The 26,054-nt window shown below is 37.0% G+C and overlaps 1 pseudogene; it reads right to left on the bottom strand.

The window, feature by feature from the left end:
* Nucleotides 1-6,225: 6,225 nt before the first annotated feature.
* The window catches only part of LOC119234717 (inorganic pyrophosphatase-like), a 33,052-nt pseudogene continuing 13,223 nt past the window's right edge, over nt 6,226-26,054 (bottom strand).

Below are 26,054 nucleotides of genomic sequence, written 5' to 3'. Positions count from 1 at the left end.
ATTCCAACACCCCCCTTAACATCTCCCTAAGACTCATTCTCCCTAAATCACACCTGCTGTGAGAGGAAGGAAGCAAGTGGCATCCAAAGAGAACTGTGTTGGACTTTTTATCAGAGTGGATTCATACCAGTTGTTCTACTGAAGTGACACTGATGTAACAGTGCTGTATTCATGAGTTATTCCCCTTATCATAGGTCTTTTTGCTTTCTGTACTGAAAACAACACAATTTCCATTCTGTCACCAAAGTGACAGAAATTTTACTTCTATCAATATTTAAGTCTGTATGTAAAGCTGTACAGGAAAATGACAAAACAAGTGAAAATAATCATATTTTTCTAAACTGTTGACTTTTAGATGCACATCATTCTCCTGATAATTTTTCTCATATAGCTGTATGATACAGAATATATTTAAATGATACTAGAATCATTCATTGTCCCATCTTATTTAACACTACTACTCAACACATACACACTTGAGCATTCATATACATATCACACACAATATCAAATACTATCAGCAGCATTATATATTATAAAACTTACTGGGAACATTGCTCTACTTAAGACTGCATTTTTTAGAGAAGCTTATGATGTCACTTGTTATTTCTATTTTTTTAAATTAATTGATTTATTTATACAAGCACTGGGTACAGTCAGAAGCGCGGGAGGGTGAGAGAATTCACCAGAGCCAGAGCAGTGAACAGAACAGGCAGACTGACAAAATACACTGCTGAGGGGAGCAGCAGGCATGGCAGGAGAGGTCTGCGCTCCATGTGGGACCCTTGCTGGCAGCCAGGGATCAAACCAGCACTGCAGAGGCTGCAGGCAGCTTTGCAGCCTAGCGCTCAACCACTGCGCCACCAGGGGAGCCCTATGATGTCACTTGAAATATGCCAACAATTTTAACTTAGTATAAAAAATACTTGTGAAAAAGAGGAAAAGAAGAGATTTGTAAGACAAGGGATTTAACAAAAAAAGTATTAATGAATTTGTCTCTGACTTCATCATATATACTCAAAATCCCTCTTGCACATAGGTTACACACAGGTTCATTGCTATTCGGGAAGTCTAAATGAAAGTAGAAATGCATTTTCAAAGTTAAAACTACATTTATGAAAGGCAAATCCTCCAGTTTCTTGACACAGGTTCACATTTTGCCTTTGATCAAAATGATGGAACATCAGTTTGCCTGAGCATTATAATCAATTAATCCTGGATCAATTGCAGCAAGATGCATTTCAGATGGCATAAGGATAATTATTAGGAAAGTGTCCTTTCAGATAAATGTCTTCTGACATCCATTACCCTATGTTTTGCTAGCATGACTTTTTAAAATAATATTTTATTGAAGATTAGGAGAGAAACAAAAGACTGAAAAATTGAACATCTCGAGGGTTTGAAGAAAATTTCATATCTGTCATAGCTAATACATGAGAAGTCAAGTAAAATATGTTTACACTGTAGTAGAATTCCAACCAAATTATATTAACTATCTGTTTTGTATTATTCATATGTGCCCTTGTGAATTTGATTTCTCTCCAGAAAATTTCAAGCCTCATTTTTAAGACTGCAGCTAAAATGTAATGCCTGATCTCCACTGAATGTTATATATCCCTTCCTAATAATATTTTATTGGTCTCTGTGGATTCATTTTTAACTTTAATTGAATAAAAAGATAAACACTGTTACAGTAATAAATCCCAAACTTTCATAAATTATGTATTATTAAAACAAGAATCATAAAATTTCAGGATTCTGTGAATATTTCATAATTTCCTTATGACATTTTTGGTTTCTTGACTCTGAGGATAACAAAAACAAAAAATGAATAGTCTCAATTCATAATTTATTAAAAATGTTATGCATGCATACAAACAATTATCAAGGGAATTATAACTGACAATTTAGAATTTTGAATCATGATACACCATTATAAAGAGCAGTATCAGGAAAGGCAAGGAGCAATAAAGTACATTGTTTGTGGAAAGTGAAATGAGGGTGTGATGGAGGGAAATGTCAAGGAAACCTTAAAGTTCTAGAGGAAAGAACAATCTATGGGGTCAGAAATGCCTGTAACTGCCTCTGATACTATGACTTTGGTTCTGTTCACCTATTATTAAAGCACTGGTGGGGGCAATAATATCTTTCTTTAGAGATAAGGTATCAAATTTGGAGTTGAATGCATTCTTCCTGACAGCTCTACAAGTTCAGTGTTTGTAGCTACTAATTTTATTTACAAAGAAAGTAACATTGGCATCCATCCCAGAAAGTAACTACTATTTCTGCAGACAGAAGAAAGTTATTTTCAATCTGAGAAAAAATAAACAATAGAGAAAAATGGAAAGGCAGCATCAAATATTTTTTGATGACCAGAGCTGTACAGAGAAAGTAAAGGGGGTAAGTAGACTGGGTACTGATAGCGAAAAATGCAGATACCTTGCTCATCAGTGTGGACTAGATTGTGTAGACAATGAGAACCAAGAATAAGTGAAGGAAGACTCAGGTGGGGAGTGAGAAATTACATGTGAATAAGGAGTATTTTTTTGATGAATTAACAACTTGAAGAACACTGTTACATCATGGTCTATCTTTTACACTTTGAATAAAGATGCAAATAATTTAGGTAGTACCACATTCCTTTTAGTGGCTTATCCTTTCATTGTACTTTTTGCTATTTTTATTAAAGCTTTGAAATGTAGCATAAAAATAACAAAGTAAATAATACCACTAAAACCATGGTAAAAACCACGTCTTAATAATGTGAACCTATTGTCAACTTTACTTTGAACTTTTTGAAAAGCAAAACTTTCCTCAGTTATAAACTAGAACTCCTAAAGATTGGCTTTTGGGTGTGATAGTATTGAAGAACCCCGCTGACTGACTTCTCAAAGAAATAGATGAAAATTATGAAAAAAATCAGAGCTTGAATAGAATATACTGTATGATTTTATTTTATAAAACAATGTGAAATAATCTATATGGACAGAAAGCAGATTCATAATTGGTAAGGGAAGGGATAAGAAAAAAGGACCACATATATATCAGGGAATTTTGGGATGTATGGTGATGGTCATTATTTTGATTGTGGTGATGGCTTCACTGGTGTAAACAAATATCAAATATCAAAACAAATATCAAATCTTACCAAATAGCATATTTTAAATATGTGTAATTTATGGTGAGGTGTATTATCAAGTCCATCTCAATAAAGCCATTAAATAATTTTAGAAACCAATACCCAAAGCAGCTGAAAATATATTCTACACAAGCCTGGTGGTTTTAAAATAACATGAAAGAAAATTGATATTTGAAAATAAATTTATTCCATGTTCTAGCTTGTAAACCAATTTATTGCTAGAGCTGTAACCTTTGAAATCTTCAATTTCTTATTAGTAAGTGAATTTTACCTCTGAGTTTCTTTACAGAGCTTGCCCAAGAATTTGTATCAATCTCTGAGCAAAAGGTCAGAGTGTTCTGTCATATAATATGGGTTTTCATTATTTCCTTATAAACTATGACATTTTCAAAATGTCAGCTCAGAGGAAACTCGACTGTTTTTCATTCTTTCGTCATATATACTAGGAAATATATTACCTGTAATACATATGAAACAAGTTTATATTATGTTGTGTAATAAGTGGTGATAAATAATAGTAACAGAGGACTCTTTTTTACCTTTCTTAAAGATTTAAAGACAGGCTGTGATAGGTTTCTTTCTAAGTTACTAAGAATATAGATTATAGTATGTTATCAATCATATTTTCCACTTTAAATATCTCACACTTAATTTTTTTATGGAGTCTAAAGTCACAACAAATTAGTGAAATTCATATGTAGTCTTTTTTTTTTTTTTTTTTTTTTATGTAAACTTCTTTTTATTTATGAAATGAGACAATTCCTCTGGGTGATCTCTAAATATAGCTTTCATCCATCCTATGTTTAAGATAACAATTTTTGCATGGGGTATACACATCTTAAACTCTTAATAAGGTGCATGAATTTAATTGTGACTTTATTCTTTTGTCTCTTTTTTTTTTTTTTTTTTTTAATAAATTTTATTGTTATATTCCCCATACAATTGCAGCCCCCCCATTCTGACCCCAATCCCTCCCCTCCCACCCCCGCCCCCCTAAAAGTGTCTCTGGTTCATAGTTTTTTGTTGATTTTGATTTTCACTTTCTTATAGTTACTCATTTTCCTGGTCCCTTATTTAAGTTTTCTAGATTCCTGCTATGAGTGAGACCATCCGGTATTTTTCTTTTTCTTTTTGGCTTATTTCGCTGAGCATGATCCCTTCCAGCGCCATCCATGTTGCTGCAAATTGCATGTGTTTATCTTTTTTGAGTGCTGAGTAATATTCCATGGTATATATGTACCACATCTTCTTGATCCAGTCATCTACTTTTGGGCATTTGGGTTGTTTCCAAAGCTTAGCTATTGTAAACAGTGCTGCTATAAACATAGGGGTGCAGGTGTTCTTTGGAATTGATGTTTCTGTGTCCTTTGGGTAAATACCTAGGAGTGGAATTGCTGGATCATATGGAAGCTCTATGTTTAGTAGGTCCAGAAATCTCCATACAGCTTTCCACAGTGGTTGGACCAGTTTGCACTCCCACCAACAGTGCAGAAGAGTTCCTTTTTCTCCACACCCTCGCCAACATTTGTTGTTGCTAGTTTTTTTAATATGTGCCATTCTCACTGGTGTAAGATGGTATCTCATGGTAGTTTTGATTTGCATTTCCCTGATGACAAGTGATGTTGAACATTTTTTCATATGCCTGTTGGCCATTTGAATTTCCTCTTCAGAGAAGTTTCTTTTAAGCTCTTCTGCCCATTTTTTGACTGGATTATTTTCTTTGTTGTTGTTGAGTCTCATCAGCTCTTTGCAGATTTTTGTGATCAGTCCTTTATCATTAGTGTTGGGTGCAAAAATGTTCTCCCAGTTGGTGGGGTTTCTCTTTGTTTTTGTTATTGTCTCTTTTGCTGTGCAAAAGCTCTTTAATTTGATGTAGTCCCAGCTGTTTATCTTTGCCTTCACTATCACTGCTTTGGGTGATGTGTCTGTAAAGATGTCTTTGATGTGCAAATCCCGTAGTGTTTCGCCTATATTTCCTTCTATATATTTTATGGTTTCAGGTCTTATGTCTAGTTCTTTAATCCATTTTGAGTTGATTTTTGTGTATGGTGTGAGGTGGTGGTCAAGCTTCATTCTTTTGCATGTAGCGACCCAGTTTTCCCAGCACCATTTATTGAACAAACTTTCTTTGCTCCAATGCATATTCTTTGCTCCTTTGTCAAAGATTAGTTGACCATAAATCTGTGGGTTTATTTCTGGATTTTCTATTCGATTCCATTGGTCTGTATATCTGTTCTTGTTCCAATACCATGCAGTTTTGATGATTATGGCTTTGTAGTATAGTTTGAAGTCTGGGAGTCTGATGCCTCCATTCCCTTCTTTTTTTTTCAGGAGAGCTTTGGCTATTCGGGGTTTTTGGTGATTCCATATGAATTTCATCAATAATTGTTCTATTTCTTTGAAGAATGACATTGAAATTTTGATTGGAATAGCATTGAATCTGTATATTGCTTTTGGTAGGATGGCCATTTTAATAATGTTTATTCTTCCAATCCATGAGCAGGGGATGTCTCTCCATTTCTTTGTGTCTTCTTCTATTTCTTTTAACAGTGTTTTATAGTTTTCTTTGTATAGGTCCTTTACCTCTTTTGTTAGATTTATTCCCAAATATTTGATTTTTTTTGTTTCAATAACAAAAGGGATGGTCTTTTTGATTTCTTCTTCTTCAGATTTATTGTTTGTGTATAGGAAGGCTACTGACTTTTGCGTGTTGATTTTGTATCCTGCCACTTTACTGAACTTCATATGTAGTCTTTAAATGAAAAAGAGTAGAAGTCAATCAGATGTGCTGTGTAAATTTGGAATAATTAAGTAGAATAATCCAGCAAAGTAAAAATGATTTTTAATTTTTTCAATCAAATGATTTTATTTCCTAACACATAGAAACATACATCCAATGTGTACTTATCTTGCACATTTACTCACAAATCTCTTCCAAATTATAACTGCTTTGATTTTAACCACGTACTAAAAGTTGCCTTAGTCGAGACATGCTAAATCCTTCTAGGTGGCTAATATTCTGAATATATTGGATTGGTCACAGCAAAATTACTTTAGAATAGTTCTATAAATTTAAAACTGTATATTTAAAGGCCTGAAAAGATTCTACTTTTGTATCTAATACTTCCAGATATATAGGATGCAGCAATATCAGTCTGTATTTCAGAGAAATTTTCCTGGTTTTTCTGATGATGGAACCACTTACCCACATCTGTTGGTACCATGAACGCAGACTCATGTGGTGGTGATAAAGCACCCACAATGGCTGTGGCAGCTCCAGGATCACACTTGAGAGGACTCTCAGACTCTGTTTTCATGCAAATGATTCCTTTCTCATTAATTTTCTTGATGGCTAATGCTCTCCAATGGGCATGTGTGTTTTCTATAATGTATTTGAAAAGTCCTTATTTTTTAATTCTGCATCAAAAACAAACCAGTTCTCTGATTTTCCATTAGAAAACTCGTACCTTTTAAGCCAGTCCACAGTTGCTTCCTGGTAGTTAGGATTCAGTCACTGATATCATTAGTATTATAAGGCTGCATCAGCATCATCCATATTATTGGCAATGACTTTCCAGTCAGATTCCTCTTCATTGATCATAGTCAGTATGCCCAGAACTTTCATCCTGATCACTTCACCTTGCTTCCAACATCTCAAACATCAATTGGATCATTGTCATCACAACAGTCTTGTGTTTGTCCTTGTGTCCAATTCTGAGGGATGACCATTGGTTCTAAAAATATCCTTTGTAAGGGAACAATTTTGCAACATAATGGAGTTTTCCTTTTCTTCACATCTTGTTTAATTGACTCTAAAATGTTCTTTACAGCAATCCATTTTTGCATTAGACCTGCATGCTACTTCAACTACTGTGTGGAGCACATCCTTATCTGCATAACATGGAATGTCATGAAATGGGGATATGTACTGTCCTTTTTCATTTCTGAAGAACACTCAGTTTTCAAGAGTGAAGGGCACTCTGAGGAGGAATCACAGCCACCACCACAGAACTGCTAGCCCTCACATGCCCTCTAGCAAAGTAAAAATGATTTTAAATTGTTCTTTTAAAAATGGAAATTGTATTAATTTAATAGTTAACTGAAATTTTCTAATATAATCTTTTAATTTCATAGTATGCTGCTCGAATCTCTCCTAAGTATAAGATTTAGAAAGCAATTTCTTTTCTTTTCTTTTTTTTTTAATAGAGGCATGTTTTTCATTTATTTATTTGTTTGTTTGTTTGTTTTGTTTTGTTTATACATGCACTGGGCACAGTCAGAAGCATGGGAGGGTGAGAGAATTCACCAGAGCCAGAGCAGGGAGCAGAGCAGGCAGAAGGACCGAAGTACACTGCTGAGGGGAGCAGCGGGCGGCAGGAGAGGTCTGCGCGCCATGTGGGACCCTCCTCCGGTTGCAGGGGAGCAGCCGGGGATCAAACCGGTGCCGCAGAGGCCACGGGCAGATTTGCAACCCAGCGCTCAACCGCTGCGCCACCTGGGAAGCCCTTTTCTTTTTTTATAAAAGATTTATTTATTTATTTATTTATACAAGCACTGGGTACAATTAGAAGTGCGGGAGGGTGAGAGAATTCACCAGAGCCAGAGCAGGGAGCAGAACAGGCAGACTGACGAAATACACTGCTGAGGGAAGCAGCGGGCAGCGGGAGAGGTCTGCATGCCATGTGGGACCCTCACCCGGTGGCTGGGGATCAAAATGGCACTGCAGAGGCTGCGGGCAGCTTCGCAACCCAGTGCTCAACCGCTGCACCACCTGGGAGGCCCCTAGAAAGCAATTTCTTATAATCAAGGGCATATATGCTCTACCTTTTATATAACCTTTGATTTCCATTTTGATTACAACTTTAGTATTCACTATATTGAATCCTATTAAGTTTAAATCATTCATTATGACAGTGGATTTTTGCAAGTATATGATAAAAAAGTATATTTTGAAAAACAAAAGTGTATTATTATTTCCAATAGTTGTGTGTGTGTGTATGTTAGCAGAGAAGGGAATCAATGTGTAAATTCAAGAAGACTTCCCCAATTGTCACTTTTTTCTCATTGAATCGGTGAAAATGGGCATCAGTGGTTCCCATAACTATTTTCAGAAAAAGAAATGCAAACTTGGCCTTTAGAAACTGCTATTTACTTTTTAAACAATAACTAAAGCAATTGTTTACCCAATAAGTAGCTTCCAAGAGATGGGTTGATATTGCCTGTTATTTCTTATCATTTTAAATTAAGATGGGGTGATTAGCATCAGCATATTAATCATAAAGCTAGTGATCAAACATAAAATTAGCAAGAGTCTGATTTGTATTCATGCAATACTACCTGAACTGCATGATGTCAAAACACTATTGCAAAACACAAATACAAGGAGAAACAAACTTTGGTTTCTGTTAACCATTGCTCACTAGTATTGATCTGGAATTTCTCATATTTACCATAGTACAGAATATGCCTCCTGCTACTATGAACCAGATAATTTAAGGCAAAAAAAAAAAAATTGCATTGCAGGAATATGATGGAATAAGGAAAACACAATTTTAGACCAATGTTTGGACAGGATTTTTACTTAAAAATGTTTTTCATAGAACAGTGAAGAGAGTAAGTTTGGAGGGAGAGGGCAAAAATCTCAGGGTCTAGAGGAGACAAAGAATTGCAGAATGGGGACCCTCATGTTTCCTTAGGTAAGGGTCAGGCCACAGTGCAAGGCAAGACTCAGCTAGGACTACTGGAAAATGGCTGTTGTGAGATTGAAAGCCAGATAGAGGCATCAGAGATTATTCAATAGGGGGATAAGTCGAGAGTTACAGACCAGCCAGAGATAGGAGATTCCTATGAACTCTGAAATACCAAAGTTTAGTAGTAAACTTCCAAATAATTGCATGATTGTTCTTGTTCTGTTTCTATTAAGAGAGGCATTGGATACCCACCAGCAATGCTGTGGGAATGCAAACTGGATCAACCACTATGCAGAGCTGTGTGGAGGTTCCTCAAACTGCTAAACATGGAGTTTCCATGTGACCCAGCAATTCCACTCCTAGGACTCTACCCAAAGGACACAAAAACATTAATTCAAAAGGATACCTGCAGCACTATTACAATAAGTAAGATATGGAAACAACCCAAATGCCCAAAAAATGGATGACCGGATCAAGAAGATGTGGTATATATAAGCAATGGAATATTATTCAGCAATCAAAAAAGATAAACTCATGCCATTTACAGTAACATGGATGGAGCTGAAAGGGATTATGCAGAAAGAAAAAGAAAAAAATAGGATGGTTTCACTTATAGGAGGAATGCAGGGGAAACAAGGGATCAGGAAAAAAATAATTATAATAAATGAAAAAATGAAATTAACAGGCAACTATAAATCAGAGACATTCTGCAGGGGAGGGCAAGGGAGAGGGATCAAAACAGGGGAGGGAAGAACACAAGGGACTACGGTGATGATGCATGGGTGACCGGTGGTGGGAACTTTACGGGGACTACACCTGAGAGGAGAAAGCATCCATTGTACAAAAAGGAAGTACACACACACACACACACATATATATATTTTTTAAAAAATATATTATGGTACATCAGAAAATATGTTGTTGTTTTAATAGGGATTGCTTTAGGTAATAGAGCAATTTTATTGATGTTAATTCTTCTGATCCATAAACACAAAATACATTCCCTTTCTTTGTGTCTTCTATATAGTTCAACACTGCCGTATAATCATGAGACAATGCAGCAAAGACCAAGCAGTTATCACATGATAAACTGTAGAATTAATGGTCAGAAGGTGGAGAAGTCCTCTCTAAGAAGCAGCACAAAGGAAAAACCTAAACTTCGGGGTGGAATATATATCGAGAAAAAAATCGCTGGCAAACTACTGTCAACCCTAAAGATAGGTAACACTAGAAATATTTGAGACCTGTACAACACTAGGGTAAATAATAGCAACAAGAAATCTCTACTAAACTCCCAGCTGACTTCAAACTCCCACACTAAGGACCTAGTAGGAGAAAAGGCAGATGAATTTATAGCTCAAACTGTTTGAGCCTCCATATCCTAGAAAAAGTAACTAGATGTCAATAACAACAATAACAAAAACACTATAAAGAGGCAAAGCAATTGATAGAACCGCATTCACATGTGATTCAGATACTGCAATACTAGTGAATTTAAAATAACTATTTAAGTATTGTGTTAAGGGCTTTAGTGGATGGTACGCATGATCAAATGAGCACGTTCAGCAAAGATGAAAACTGTAAGACAGTATCAAGTGGAGAGACTTAAAATAAGGTAGTAAAAAGAGCTCCTTTGCCACTGCCAAGAGGCACTTCCACCCTAACAGCATTACTTAGTCACAATATCTGCCAATATTCAAAAGGATAGAGAAAGATACACTACTTGATAGGGAATAACCAATGTTACAATGTATAAGAACATGTAGATGGAAGGCATGTTTGCAATATGTAGTCTGTTACATAAATACTTGTTCAATTTAAGCAATTGAAATTGTTGGATGCTTTAGGATATGTAAGTCTCTGAACTGGCTAATAATATGGTATGGAATTTGCCACAAAATTTAACATAATACAAGGTAGAATTTGCCAAATATCATAAGCAACTATAAAGTTCTGTGGATTTTCAAAGGAAATAATCAACATTCCAGTGGGAAGAAATTGAAAAAGAATGCATGCAAGAGTTTAATGTCAGATGACCCTTGAATATCAGAAAAGATTTTTATAATAAAAATAACAGGGAATATTCTAGTTCATGGAACCAAAGAAACAGAAAAAAATGGAAAACTTCTTAATCTTTGAAGGAAACAAGAAAGACAGTATGGAAGAGCTCTGGAAATTTAAAAAGACATACTGGTATGTGGCTATTATAAGACAGAAAGAAGGATATATTAATTTGAGTGACAACAATCCATCAGAGAGTTTTCTCTATACCTCACATAACTTATCTCATGTTTTCTTCATAATCATCCTGTAGGTTTTAGTACAAATGAATGAAGTGGGACTTCAGAGTTTCAAAAACTTACCAATGCACACGGTCATTCATGTCCAGTTACGGAGTTCATATTTTATATATTCCACTAAGTGCCTGTCCTCAAAGGAATCTGATTTAACATTTAGTGAAAATTAACAGAAGGGTGTAGACCAGAAGGTAAAGTGATTTTATTCAATAATTGTGCTTTAGGAATATTTGAGTGGCTGGAAAAGAGATCCCAAAAAAGGCACGGATGCCAGGAAGCAAACCACTACAACATTCCAAGAGATGTGAGTTTAGGTTACAGCCAGGCAGAAAAGCTAGAAAATGCAGCTTTTTAAAAAAGATTTATTTATTTATGCATACAAGAACTAGGGTACAGGCCAGAGGTGCAGGGGGTGACAGGATTCACCAGAGACAGAGTGGAGAGCATAATAGGCAGATCTACTGAGTACACTGCTGAGGGGAGCAGTGGGAGAGTCAGGAGAGGTCTGCTGCCCTATGTGGGTCACCTCCCTGGCCGGGGATCGAACTTGTGCTGCAGTCGCTGCAGATAGCTTCATAGTGCTGCATCTTAACCCCTTGACCACCAGGGAGGCCCCAGAAAATGCAGAGTTAAAGGGATTTGTAGACTTAGTTTAAGATGTGACCACACATGTACATATGGGTCAACATTCAAATCAGACTTAGAGAGTGATTAGTATGAATTGAACTGGGAAGACACTACTGGATATATTTGGTCTTCAAGATTTGATGATATTTTAAATACACATATCAACTGTAAAAATAAAAACAAACAACATTATCAAAGGAGAGATGCACGGGTATCACAGAAAAAAAAAACATTCAAAAATAGACTTGAATATTAAGAGAAGGAATAAAAAAGGGAGAAAAATAAAAATTCTCTGAAAGCTCTGTAAGTTTGGCTACCAAAAATATGAGAGGCAGGTGCAGTTTACGATTGACCTGGCACACAGTTTTATTATCTGCTAAGAGTTTTGAGTATTTGTAAATGAGTCAGCTATAAAACCTTCAACCTTACCATTTCTCATCCAAGCAGAGACCCTTGATAACTAGAACATTAAAAAGTGAACTTATGTCACAATTACAGTTTTACTAGTCTACTTCTCTTAGAGAAAGATCCAACAATTTTATGGTAAACAGATGGTCACTCTTTTAGTAAAACACCCACCTCCGCCTAATGAGAAACAAATTGAATAAGGTCAGATGTATCAACACAATCTCTTTGTGAACCATTTTTAAACTTTGTGAAGATTACAGATTAAAATAATATTATGTATTAGCTTAACTTTATATTTACCTCTCCCCTAATAAGAGGAAAAATATGATAGTGTGTTTCAATTTTCTCCATTAAATAATAGTGGAAGGCACTATCTAGAAGCATTAATCCAGTTACTCAGTCTTACAGTCATCACAGTCAGCTGAACACCCAGAAGTTATAGTTTCTCCTAAATTGAAATGTATGTTTGCCAATAATATAAAGAAACAAGATCTAAATAATATACTACTTCATGCCTATGGTCAACACATTTATACATATTTAATGTTTTACCTGTAATAAATACACATATAACCCAAAACACACTATATACTATTAGTACATATATATTCACCTTATAATTATATAATGCATTCATATACAGCTTTATATATAGCATTACATATACTACTCATATATAATGAATTAAGTTTTTTTTTTAATATTTATTTATTTATTTATATAAGCACTGGGTACAGCCAGAAGCATAGGAGGGTGAGAGAATTCACCAGAGCCAGAGCGGGGAGCAGAACAGGCAGAAGGACCAAAGTGCACTGCTGAGGGGAGCAGCGGGCATGGCAGGAGAGGTCCGCACGTCATGTGGGACCTTCACCCTGCAGCCGGGGATCAAACCGGCGCTGCAGAGGCTGCTTGCAGCTTCGCAGCCCAGCGCTCAGCCGCTGCGCCACCGGGGGAGGCCCCTATATAATGAATTAAAATAGTATGTGTGTGTGTGTGTGTGTGTATACACACACGAAATTCTAATTATTTTCAATATGATCTTAAGGAAACCAAATGAAAATGTGAAATCCAGTGGGCACACATTTTCAAATCAATGACTTCATATTCTTCAGGAAAATGTTAGAATTGGAATAGCTGGATTATGTTATTTCTAGCCTTAACTTTTCTTTTTTAAAGATTTATTTATTTATCCATACAAGAGCTGGGGTACAGGCCAGAGGTGTGGGGGGTGAGGGGATTCACCAGAGACAGAGTGGGGAACAGAATAGGCAGATTGACTGAAATACACTGCTGAGGGGAGCAGTGGGCCAGCCAGGAGAGGTCTGCTGTGCCATGTGGGTTGCTCCCTGGCCAGGGATCGAACTCGTGCTGCAGTGTCTTCGGATAGCCTCGTAGGTTGCATCTTAAACCCTTGTGCCACAAGGGAGGCCCTCTAGTCTTAACTTTTTGAGGAAACTCCATACTGTTTTCCACAGTGGCTAAATGAATTTGTATTCCCAGCAACAGTATATGAGGGTTTCCTTTACCCCACATCCTTGCCAACACTTGATTTTTGCTTTTTTGATAATAGTTAACAGGTGTAAGGTAATATCTCATTATGGTTTTGACTGGCATTTTCTTTTTTTTTTTTAAAGATTTATTTATTTATTTATTTATTTAGACAAGCACTGGGTATAGTCAGAAGCGCGGGAGGGTGAGAGAATTCACCAGAGCCAGAGCGGGGAGCAGAGCAGGCAGAAGGACCGAGGTACACTGCTGAGGGGAGCAGCAGGTGGCAGGAGAGGTCTGCACACCATGTGGGACCCTCCTCTGGTGGCCGGGGAGTAGCCGAGGACCACAGCAACCCAGCGCTCAACCGCTGCGCCACCGGGGAGGCCCTGACTGGCATTTTCTTAATAGTCCATGATAAGCATCTTTCCATGTTCCTATTGGCCATCTGTATATCTTCATTGGAAAAGTGCCTGTTCAGATCCTCTGCCCATTTTTTTTAAATTGGGCTATTGTTTTTTTTTATTGTTGAGCTTTGTGAGTTGCTTTGTATATTTTTGATATTAGCCTCTTGTTGGACATATGATTTGCAAATATCTTCTCCCATTCAATAGGTTGCCTTATTATTTTGATGATTTTTTTTTTTTGCTGTACAGAAGCTTTAGTTTGAAGCCCCGTTTGTTTATTTTTGCTTTTGTTGCCCTTGTGTTTTGAATCATCTACTGTAACTGCACTACCATTGGTGTCAAAGGGCTTACTATCTTTGTTTTCTTCGACGTATCTATGGTTTCAGATGTTACATTCAACTGTTTAATCACATTTATAATCATTAGTCTATCATCTGCAAATTATAGTCTAGATAGAGCCAGAATTCTATAGAAACTTAGTTTTCAAAAGATAAACACATGCAGTTTGCAGCAACATGGATGGAGCTAGAAAGGATCATGCTCAGCAAAATAAGTCAGAAAGAAAAAGGAAAATACCGGATGGTCTCACTCATAGCAGGAATTTAGAAAACCTAAATAAGAGACCAGGAAAAAGACTAATCAATACAAAGTAAAAATAAAAATCAACAAGCAATTATAAACCAGAGACACACTACTGGGGGCGGAGGGAGTGAGGGAGGGACGGGGAAAGGAAGGACTAGAGTCAAAATAAGGGGGGGGGTGTGCAATTGTATGGGGAATATAACCAAAATGAAAATGCATATATTGTGCAAAGATGAAAAAATATGTAAGAATTGTATAAAATAAAATATTTAAATAAAAAAATAGATGCCTGTTATCAAATGCTTATTTATAATTGTAAGATATGAACTAGTTTTTGTACCACACTGTCTTTTTAAAAGCTGTTGTTCCTGGTGAAAAATAAAAAGTTTCTTTCTTGTTTACCAAAAAAAAAACAAAAAAAAAAAAATCTTAGTTTTCAGCAAGGTGTCACTAGTGTCTCCACAAAAGAACATGATTAAACAAAAACAATTCTAACTTTACATGTCACATGACACTAGTGATCCCAGCCATGCACAGTATATGCCCCTTTACAATTGCATTGGAAAACATTCAGGCTTACTTGCCAGTCAGTCTACAGAAAGACCGTGTTTCTTTGGCCAAGTCCATTCTCAGCCAAATATTAGATGAGTTATGAGATGAGAGAAACTATTGATAACAGAAATTTCAATCACAAAGAACCCAGCTGTTTTAAGTGCTTCAAAAACATGGATTACGTAGATTAGGAGTAAATTGTATTGTGAGGTTTCATATTTTTAATTTTCTTATTATGTTTTTTTCACTGTAAATTTTATTAGTATTAATATTTTGCAAACATGTCTGATTGTCTCATGTTATTTTGCCAATGAAATGGAAGAAAAGAATTCTAGGTCAAGAACGATGAATAATTTTGATAGTGTTAGAGATTAAAAAAACTATAATTTTCGGGCCTCCCCAGTGGCGCAGCGGTTGAGCACTGGGTTTCAAAACTGCCCGCAACCTTTGCAGCGCTGGTTGGGTCCCACATGGCACGCAGTCTTCTCCTGCCGCCTGGTGCTCCCCTCAGCAATGTACTTCGGTCCTTCTACCTCTTCTGCTCCCCGCTCTGGCTCTGGTGAATTCTCTCACCCCTCTCCACCCCCCAGCACCCCCGCACCCCCAAACCCCCGCTTCTGACTGTACCCAGTGCTTGTATAAATAAATAAATATTTGAAAAAAAAAAAAACAACTATAATTTTCAAGTACTATCACTGCACTATTGCAATAGAGGACAAAGAATAAATCCTTTATTACAATGAAAACTACTTATTATTGTATATTAAAGGCCTCTATTTCATGTTTTCCTATCCCATTGCGTGCTCTCTGTAGCAAACAAGTTAGAGATGCCACAGACTCCAGTCAAGTTGTAAAGCTGCTGAAGTAAACATCTCAGCATTTGAGAAGTGAAGCCGCTGATAATTTTAAATTGGTATTGAAATTTTAAAATAAAACTGAGAAACAAATCAGTGAAGGATTCAAGAAGCAAGTTATCTAGAAGTTACTGTTTAGAAAAGCAAAATCACATAGATGGTTAGAATCTATTAATGCCAGCACGCAAATTTATAGGCATAAATGCTAGCTCAAAATGTAATATTAAAAAAATGAAAAAAAAATCCATTCTTATAAAGTATAATATGTTGACGTATTGATAATATATCACATGATGTTATGATGCTTATAGGCTTTGTGACTAAAATGATAATAAACAATAGCTTCTGTGTCATAAGTCAACAAATTTTTGCCAATAATTGTAAACCAGAAGGAGAAAGATAAATACCGTATGTTGTCACTTATATGTGAAATATAGAAAAACCAAAGGGTCAGGATAAAGACAAACTTATAAACAAACTCTTAAAAAACTGACAATTGATTTTCAGTTTTCAGAGAAGGAGGTGGGAAAGAAATGGGTGAAAACATGGGAATTGGGGGAACGCAATGAACTGTGGTGGAAGACTATGGGTGCTTTGGTGGTGGGAGGGGCACAGTGACTAGCCAGACTTGAAGGCACACAGGATGCAGTTAGCATCACGTTAGGTAGGAGCACACAGGGAATGACCTAATCCATACTGGGGCCACAGAAAAGCATCTGACCTAAGGTTTAAACACTGAGCACCTTCCAATCTAGGGCCCTGCTAGGAAGCAGAGCCTTTGGGAGTGGAGCTAAAAGCAAAAAGGTCTAGTCAACATTCTATGAACAAGTGAAGGATATATATGAACTTTGTAGAGGTCGCAATCAAAAGGTCCTGGAGAGTGGAGAACAATGAGAGTTTGGTGAGATAAGAATTACAGAGCAGGGCCTCCCTGGTGGCGCAAAGGGTTAAATCTCAGCGTTATGAAGCTATCGGCAGCCATTACAGCACAAGTTCAATCCCTGGCCAGGGGGCTAACCCACATGACACAGCAGACCTCTCTTGTCTCGCCCACTGTTCCCCTCAGCAGTGTATTTCAGTGGATCTGCCTTTTCAGCTTCCAGCTCTGTCTCTGGTGAATCCTCTCCCCCACCCCAACCTCTGACCTACACCCCAGCTCTTGTATGTGTAAATAAATAAAACAAATCTTAAGAAAATAATCACAGAGGATTTTTTTTTTATCACAGAAGATTTTTAAGGATGAGAATTAGGGGGAAGGATAGGTACCCTAAAGGGACTAACATAATGTTCTAACAAGAAATAAGACAAAGAGAATAAATAATAAGGTATTAATCAGCTTCATCTTTCCAGAACTATTCAATGTTAAATTACCAATGAAGGTGTAAGCTAGGTCTCCACTGGGGTTAGAGGCTTGACAGAGCAGGCAGCAAGTCTGGACTTTATTTTGTTTTCAAGTAGTGCTTGAGGATTGATGCAGATCATCTTAACTAGATACATGTTTCATTGATAATTTCCTTTTATTCTTGTGAATAAATAAGTTAGATCATCTCAGAAAACAGTTGAACTTAAAGAAAAATTTCATTGTCTACATATGCAATAATAGAATTGCATTTTCCATTAAATATGCTATAAACTGTCTGAGTTTTTTGTGTATCTGTATCCGAGTCCAGTAGAAGAGAGAAATTATACTGGTTATTTTAACAGGAGGAAATTAAAATTAAAAAAAAAAAAGCACCTCCATGAGAAGTTGTTAACTTGGCAACAAAAAAGGTAAAAAAGAAGTATGTGGAGGAGGAGCACTTGCAGGAAGCAGCACACCTAAATCTGGTCAAACAAATCAAGGAACTTAGAGTTATTCAGCTTAGGAGCATGGGGCAGTGACCCTGGGTTACTGCAATGAAGAAGGGCTGGTGCTTGTATCTCTCGCTGTGGAGAAGGCACCCTGTAAGACAGGGCCTCAGACTTCTAAACTGGGAATGACTGAGGAAGTTGCAATGAGGGAGTCTTGCGTGTATTTGAAAAACTGCAAACCAGATGCTGCCACAAGCAGGCACTGCTGCTGGTGGTGGTGCTGGTGCTGCTGCTGCTGCTGATAGGCCAATGCTCTCAGAAAGAACTGCTAGTGTGGTTTTCCCTGGAACGTGAAGTGTGAGAAATGAAGTGGAAGAAATGAGTCCCAAACCTCCAGTTTCTTTCTAGCATCTTCTGTTGTTGGAATTTACCAGGAAAACATCTGGCAAAGCTGAAATGGGGTTTGCAGAGTTCCAGCCCGGTTTCACAAAGCCAAGTACAAAAGGATACAGTTACATCTGAGAGACATCTGGTTATTGGACTTAATAACCAGCACAACCTGCATTATGTACAATGCTTATAGTATACTTGACTCATAAAAACTCTTCTTATATAAAATTGTTTGTGTGGCGTGTAACTTTTGCATGTATATATTTGTAGATACATATATATGAAATGTATTTACTACAGAGGCTCTCCTTAGGGTGTGGTTAAAAAAACTTGTATCTTTTAACTATCTTTGACATGATTTTTTTTAATGTTGTACTGCGGATTTATATTAATTTTGTTTTTCTGTCATTTTCTACACCTTTAGTAATCTAATATTTGAATAAAGTGTCTGCTATCTTACAACAGCCAGAAATATTACACATTGCAACCTTATTGGCCTTAGTAAATGAAAAATGAATTGTCTGGCTTGCTACTCTAGCTGAACATCCTGCTTCATTATGAGAGAAAGGAAACAGCAAATCTGCCATCTGTCAGCATTTTCCTGGTACGGACTCTTTCTACTCCTGCTACTTCACCTGTGGATTGAATACACATAAACATATTCTGCCAGACCTTGTTTTGGAAATATGTTTATCTGGATATCATAAATCATGCAAACATTTCTTTTTAATCTTCTACTGTGCACTTTTCATCAATCTTAAATAAGCATTCCTGTTTATTGAAATTATATTTTCATTCTCTGAAACTGAAATAAGATGTAAATATTTATGTGCATATAATAAAGTCATAGGTAGAGTCACAAAAGAAAATTAATATATACCTAAGTTACTTGAGCTTTATTACTTCTGAAAAGTTTGAGCTTGTAAATGTCGTTAACCCAGTTTGAATTCTCTTGAAAGTTTGCCCAAACAAAGGAAAAACAAGAAATAATTAAAAATAAGTAAATGAGGGCCTCCCCAGTGGCGCAGCTGGTTGAGCACAGTGCTGTGAAGCTGTCCGCAGCCTTTGCAGCACGGGTTGGATTCCCAGCAGCCTGGGAGAACTCACATGGTGTGGCAGACCTCTCCTATCACACCCACTGCTCCCCTCAGTAGTGCTTTCAGTCCGTCTGCCTGTTCTACTCGCCACTCTGTCTCTGGTGAATCCTCTCACCCTCCAGCACCTCTGGCCTGTATCCCAGCTATTGTATGAATAAAAATTAAATCTTTAAAAAAATGATTATAAAGAATATCTTTTTAAGATGTTTATTTTGTGGACAAAACCACTTCAGAGTATTTATTCATTAAGTCTTACTTTTATGGGAATTGGCTAGCAGAAAGGATAAAATTAAAGTATACCTATTTCACTAAAATCTTTAGTACATAAAAGTCTTGAGTAAACATTTTAGAACTTATATATTAGTTCGCATCATTTTTTTAAGATTTATTTTTTAATCATATCAGTTTTTATTCAGGTAGCATTGTTCTACGATACTGTTTATGATAAAGGTGTTCGCAGCTGTTTCGGCATATGTCTCCATCTCACACCCACCACTAATGTTCCAATATTGGGGGTATTATAAGATTGGGAGTTCATATTCATGTAACCTGGGTAGTTTGTATTAATCATTAATGAATCCTATCATAAAACTGTGACTATAGAAAATAAAAAAAATCATATGAATTAAGATTAGGTCTGAAACAGAAGGATAGCACATTCAAAATATTGGTAGCACAAAATTAAGTAATATAAAATTATTTTAGGGGAAACACAATGTGTTACTTGAGCTCAAAGATGATCTGGCTATATAATTTTACTCATGTGGGTGATTAAGAAACAAAGCAAATGAACAAATAAAACAGAAACAAACTCTTAGATACAGAAAACTGATGGGTGGTTATTAAAGGGAATTGGAGGTCATGTAAAATGCATAAGGGGGGGTCAAGTTCATGATGATGGATTTAAAACTAGATTTTTGAAGGTGATAATGATGTAATATTTACAGATGTAGAATTACAAAATTGTACATCTGAGGCTTATATAATATTACATCAATAAAAATTTATTTTATATGCCTGTGCACAATAATAAAATAATTATTTGCAAAAAAAAAGATAATGATTTTTTTTTTTTGAAGATTTATGTATTTATGGGCCTCCCCTGGTGGCACAGGCGGTTGAGCTGTCCGCAGCCTCTGCAGCGCTGGTTGGATCCCGGCCGGCTGGAGAGAGTCTCACTTGACGCCGCAGACCTCTCCTGTCTCGCCTGCTGCTCCCCTCAGCAGTGCATTTCATCAGTCTGCCTGTTCTGCTTCCTACTCTGTCTCTGGTGAATCCTCTCACCCTCCCACGCATCTGGCCTGTACTCCAGTTCTTGTATAAATAAATAAATAGATAAATCTTTTAAAAAAGATTTATTTATTTATGCATACAAGAACTGGGGTATAAGCCAGATGTGCAGTGGATGAGAGGATTCACCAGACAGAGTGGGGAACAGAACTGGCAGATCTACTGTAATACACTGCTGAGGGCTGCAGCAGGCGAGGCAGAAGAGGTCTGCGGAGCCATGTGGGTTGATCCCTGGCCGGGGTTCAAACTCATGCCACAGTTGCTGGTGATAGCTTAATAGCGCTGAGACTTTCACCCCTGTGCCAACAAGGAGGACCCAGTTTGCTTTTTCACTTAGAAGAGAAAACCTGGTTGTGGGTAGGGAGAAAAGTTAATTTATGTAAACAAAGCTTCACAGTCTGAAAACTATTTTTGTAATATTTATTCTAAATACCATTTAAGATATGAGACTAGGGCCTCCCCGGTGGCGCAGCGGTTGAGCACTGGGTTGCGACACTGCCCGCAGTCTCTGCAGCGCCGGTTCAATCCCCACTGCTTCCCGGCCACCAGAGGAGGGTCCCACATGGCGCGCAGTCCTCTCCTGCCGTCCGCTGCTCCCCTCAGCAGTGTGCTTCGTCCTTCTGCCTGCTCTGCTCCCCGCTCTGGCTCTGGTGAATTCTCTCACCCTCCCGCGCTTCTGACTGTACCCAGTGCTTGTATAAATGAATAAAAATAAATCTTAAAAAAAAAAAATAAGAGACTATATTATCACAATAATAGACAGTCGATTTAAATTAGAAATAACAGACTTTTAAATTTCCCCCAAACACTTGAGGTGCACAGAGATATTATTGACATTGATCTTAATATTTTTCTTAATTTTTTGAAGAATTATAAAAGGACTCTAAGCTGGTACATATGTTGTGGTAGCCAAGCTCAAAATGACCCCCATTTCTTTGCATTCATTGTTTGTCATCCTTTCACATATCAAATGTATCTGACCTATGTAGACAATGGGATATTGTGGAAATATTGGGTGTTATTTCTGAGGATAGGTCTTAACACATGTTTGTGTTATGTTTCTGTCTTGGCACGCTCTTAAGTCATGTCAGGGAGACACTCAAGAAGACATACGGTGGGGTCAAATCGGTAAGGAACAGACACATTCCAGCAGTTGCTGAGAAGAGACTAAGACCTCTTGCCAACAGCTATGAGTGTGAGCCATTTAGGAAGTGGTGCCTGCAACGCCAATAGGTCTTCTCGTAGCTGTGGCCTTTTTTTTAATTGCGGTAATATTGCTTTAAACTCTGTATATGATTGAGAGGTACAGGATCACCTATAGTCCTAAGTCCTATACCAATTAGACTGACAAAATCAGATGTGCATTCCTTTACAATATAGAATTGTTATAGGGACATCCTTTTCCCCCTAACAGAATTAGACGACAAACAAATCCACATTCAGTGTTGCAAAGAAGGCACCATAAACACCTAACTGCATCTACAGCGGAGCTTTAGTTCATGCACACATCCCTGCAGCACCTAACATATACAGGCGCTGGGATGTTATATACAGTAAGAGATAATTGTTCCTATCGAATACAGTTATTTTCCAAATGTGTTGTTTTTTATTTTTAATACAATTTATTGAAGCAACATTATATTATAACATTATATGCATTTCAGGTGACACCCAACACCAGTCTCAGTTTTCCTTAGCCAATAAAAGGAAACAGAGTTTGAGGAAAAGGAAAGTGGTTTAATTTGTCGATATATGAGGAGGGCCGCAGACTCCTGTCTGAAAGACCACCATCTTGCTCTTTGGCAGAGTACAGGGATATTTATACAAAGGGGGAAAAATGAGGGGAGATGGGCAAGGGTCTGCAAAAGGGAGATAGGAAAGGTCAGCATGTCCTTTTGAGGCAGGCACATGGAAATTTGTCAACTCCTGATGTTTAACTTCCTTTTCTCTAGAATGCAAGAAGACAAACCTGTTAAGCAAGAAAGGAAAATGCAAGAGATAGGAGGGAGACAAACTTGTTAATGTTTATCTGACAGGACTGGAGGAGAAGTAGAATGCTTATCTGGTAGGGCAAGAAGAGAGACCGGTCCTTTGTAACTGCATCACAAGTGTGGAGGATCAAAAATCAACATCTATCTATCTATCTATCTATCTATCTATCTATCTATCTATCTACACACACACACACACACACACATTAAGTTCATCACTAAAAGTCCAATTCCATCCTTCAGCATAAAATTCATCCCTTTTACACAAGTAAAATTATTCATGGGTGTCATGGGTAATAAATAGTGGTAAGGAGAGCAGGATTCTCTATGAACTATTTTTATCTCATTTTCAGTGACGGCACTAACACAAATGAAGCCAGAATCCAAAGTAAGGTGAGATGCTGCCAAGAATGGATCCCATGAAAGAAGCAAAGAAAATAAAATTAAACATCTGCTCTGTTCAGGAAGATGGATGCCACATGATCAAAAGAGCACCAATCTGTTATAAAAGGACTTTACCAGTCCTTTTATTGCCTCTCCTGGCCTGCAATTCAGTCCCTGTGAGGGAAAAAAAAATCCTGTAGGTAATAAGTTAGGAGATGAAGCATGGAAAATCAAGATGGGGAAAGAGAAGAAACTGATAAGGGGCCCTTCTCTCAAAACAAGGGAAACAGTGCCCCAAACAGATAGAGAAAATGTCTGAGCCTTTAATATAAATTTCTTTAAAAAATATTATTATAGTAGAATTGATAACATGAATTACTGAACAGTTTCCGCAGTTTTGTGACTAGAAGTCCTCAAAGAAATTTTGCTATTTAAAGATAACTGAGAAAGTTCTGAAATTCATTCAACTCATACTATTTTCTAAAGTTATTTTTGTTCTGAGTACACTGATTTAATCACATTATGATCTTGCCTAAAACCATCTTTGTCCTCACTTTGTTTAGGGGATGAATTTTCACTTCTCTAGCACAGGTTAAAAGGCCTTGAAGTCTTGGCTTTGACCTCCAGACTTGGTTTCTAGCTCGTCTTCCCCAACAGTGTTATTCTAGCATGATGGTTCTCAACTCTGGCTACACATTGGACTCCCAAGAGGGAAATATGCCAATATCCAGGTCCCATCTGAGAAAAATTAGACTAGAATCATTGTGAATATGCTTGTGCAGTGCACTAGGTTAGTCTAATGTGCTTGAGACTGAAAAGAGTTAGAAAAGTACTTCTACCTCGTGTTGTTTTTGTCCACAGTTTAACCTACTTTTCTAGTGCACTAATTCCAAATCAAATAAAAGTGGTGGGGCGGGGGGCATGTAAAAATAGCTGTACTGTGTTTCTTATTATTTCTCTAACATCCATACTTCTCTATGTGCTGGTCACGTGCACTTCCAGTCTGTATGGGACAATTTTATGCACCTTCTCAATTCAGCAGCACTATTTTTGCTTCACAATGTACCTCTCCATGAAAATGCCCACATTCTGTAGGATTTTGAACAATTTCTAATTCTAAACATCATAGCACTTTTTAACTCTCTTAAAGCATTGCAGTAAGATACTTGATCACCAGTCTATCCCCTGCATAATTAAATATCACACTCTTAAGGGCAAGAAATCAGGTATTTTTTTTGTTTACCTACTCTCTTGAGAACTATAATGATAAGGTAGGAAGGAAATCAGTGGACTGTAGAGTCCCAGAAGGCAATTTTGGTAAAGAATCAATTTGTTAATGCTGCTTAAAGTTAAAAGGAAATAAAGACCAATGATTGATAATGAGATTTAGCAATATGGAGATTTGTGAGCTAGAGAGGTAATTTAGTGCAGTGACTGAGTGTATACTTCAGAGACATTTGTCTGGATTTTAATCCCATTTCCACATTTTACTAGTGACAGTGCAGCTTGTGTGAGGATTAGAATAGTTCTTATAGTGTCTAGTAAATTATGTCAACTAGCAACATACTAGTGTGGCCTGTTAACGGTAATATTTTTACATAACCAGTTTTATAGCAAATAAAAGCTTAATTGGAATAAATTTAATGAAAATTTACCAAGAAAGGACTATATGTTTTCTTTTGAGTTATATTAACATAATGGAAAATAGCATTATGAGTTAATAGAGAACAATATTAAACCAAGAGTTTTTATTTTTAAAGCAAGAGAAATAACAACATGCTTTTATGCTAATGGAACATTTTAGTAGGGAAATTTTTCAGTGCAGGAGAAAGTTAATAGAACTGAAATTATGTCCTTGAGGAGGTAAAGAAAATGTGGGAATTGCTGTAGAGGTAGAAATATTAGACTTAGAAATGCAAACAGTTCAACTTAAGTAAAAGAAAGCAGAGTTTATGATTTTTGAACATTTTAGGCATAGGAATAGTAGTGCTGGAGACAGTTCACAGAAATTCATTTCCAATTGTTTTGGTTTTCAGAGAGAGAAGAAAGACCAAATCATCAGCTTAAGAGAGACGAGTTGGTGGGGATTTGAGGGGAGAACTGGAGATGTGAAATAGGTGCCTGGAGAAACAAGAGTAAGTAAACTAAGGGACTATATTAGAATTGCCAAGTGGCATCACAAGCAACACAAAATTCAAGATTATTAATTTAACCTTGATTTTAACAGCCAATGGATGTGTGTGGTTTTCTCCTGCTTCACTCAGCAGCACAAATGCAGGTCCAGAAGTGTCACAGAGTTGAAATAAATCAGTATCTTGTAGGTGAGAGATATATGTTGTGAGTAGATACAAAAAGACTGGTTATAATGGTGAACTGTTGCTTTTAAGATGGATTAGGTCAGTCATTGCATGAAGGAATGAGGGAGAATAAACATGGAGTAGGATCTATGGATTATAGCTCCCATAGGATCTAAAGCCAGATAGACATGTGAGTGTAAGTTCTAGAATCCATGCATCACTTTCCTCTCTTCACACCATTTACAATGTAAATGGCTACAGAGCACTCATCCTTCAGCTGTTCTTTAAGCAAAATGGACTAGAGAGTTCCATGACAACTGACCTTTTGCTCAATTCCTGGTATGCTACTCACGTATGCAACTCACCTCTTGGTATTTAGCCACAACTTGTCTGACCATGTACAACTGCCAATGCAAATACACCCGGAACCTTATAGAAACTAAAAGTATATATAAAGCCATGATTTCTTGTAAATGGGGCTCAGCTTTGGAATGTGAATCTGCTAAGCCAGTACCAGTACAATAGATCTGCTTCTTGTTAGCCTCTGCATCCCAGTTTCTCTTTGTGCCACAACATCCAGTTCACTGTCACCTCCAGAAACCTTCCCATGCACCATAGATTAAATTAACTACTGTATGCTCTAGAACACACTATGCTCATTATTCATGAGCCATTAAAGTAATTGAATTAGGCATCAGACTTGTCACAACAGGCTTGATTGTAAGGTACTTGAGGACTAACTCTATGTCTTAATCTTGGCAAAAACCTTA

This window comes from Talpa occidentalis, unplaced genomic scaffold (genome assembly GCF_014898055.3).
Source record: "Talpa occidentalis isolate TD23 unplaced genomic scaffold, MPIMG_talOcc4v2.1 talOcc4.8, whole genome shotgun sequence".
NCBI lineage: Eukaryota > Metazoa > Chordata > Mammalia > Eulipotyphla > Talpidae > Talpa > Talpa occidentalis.
The sequence above is the reverse complement of the archived record's forward strand: the minus strand, read 5'-3'. Positions and strand labels throughout refer to the sequence as shown.